Below are 808 nucleotides of genomic sequence, written 5' to 3' on the forward strand. Positions count from 1 at the left end.
CCAACCCCCTCTACTTGCACCCAGGGTGGAGGATATCCAAGATGAGAACGAGGTGCATCAGACACCCCCGCCTCGTACTTTACGAGATTATCTACAACCGGCGGGAGTGAATATGCCCTCATGCATGATTTTCCCTGAAAACACAGGACAAATGGACATCAAGCCAGGAGTTATCCAACTCCTTCCCAAATTCTATGGACTTAAATCAGAGAGTCCATATTTACATTTGAAAGAGTTCGATGAAATTATAGCTACATTATGTTTTCCTAATGTATCTGAGGATATAATTAGGCTGAAACTCTTTCCTTTTTCCTTAAAAGAGAAAGCTAAGACGTGGCTACATTCACTGCGTCCTAGATCCATTGGCACATGGAACGATATGCAGAGGGAATTCATAAAAAAATTATTCCCACATCATAAAACGATTATCCTCAGAAAAGCAATCAGGAACTTTGCCCAAAAGGAAGATGAAACATTCTTCCAATGTTGGGAAAGGTTCAAAGATTTGGTCAGTTCATGCCCACAACACAGATTTGAAACGTGGCGCATTACAAATTTTTTCTATGATGGACTGACATCTTCCATGTGCCAAATGGTCGAGACAATGTGTAATGGAGAGTTCATTAATAAAGATGTTGACGAGGTATGGGATTACCTCGATAGTCTTGCTGAAAAAACACAATCATCTCTTGAAAGAAGAGAATGATCTCAAGTGTAAAGTGACTACGCTCATAAGGAAAGTTAAGGCCATGGAAGGAAAGAAGGATAAGGTTAATGAAATTGTTTGCGGCATCTGTGATTGCAACAT

At 40.2% G+C, this 808-nt stretch overlaps 1 non-coding gene across 1 annotated transcript; it reads right to left on the minus strand.

The window, feature by feature from the left end:
- Positions 1-427: 427 nt before the first annotated feature.
- LOC131241695 (small nucleolar RNA R71) lies at positions 428-534 on the minus strand. The gene has a single exon (XR_009169251.1). It is a non-coding gene; the product is annotated as a small nucleolar RNA R71 (small nucleolar RNA).
- Between the last annotated feature and the right edge of the window lie 274 nt (positions 535-808).

Source organism: Magnolia sinica, chromosome 3 (genome assembly GCF_029962835.1).
Source record: "Magnolia sinica isolate HGM2019 chromosome 3, MsV1, whole genome shotgun sequence".
NCBI classification, from domain to species: domain Eukaryota; kingdom Viridiplantae; phylum Streptophyta; class Magnoliopsida; order Magnoliales; family Magnoliaceae; genus Magnolia; species Magnolia sinica.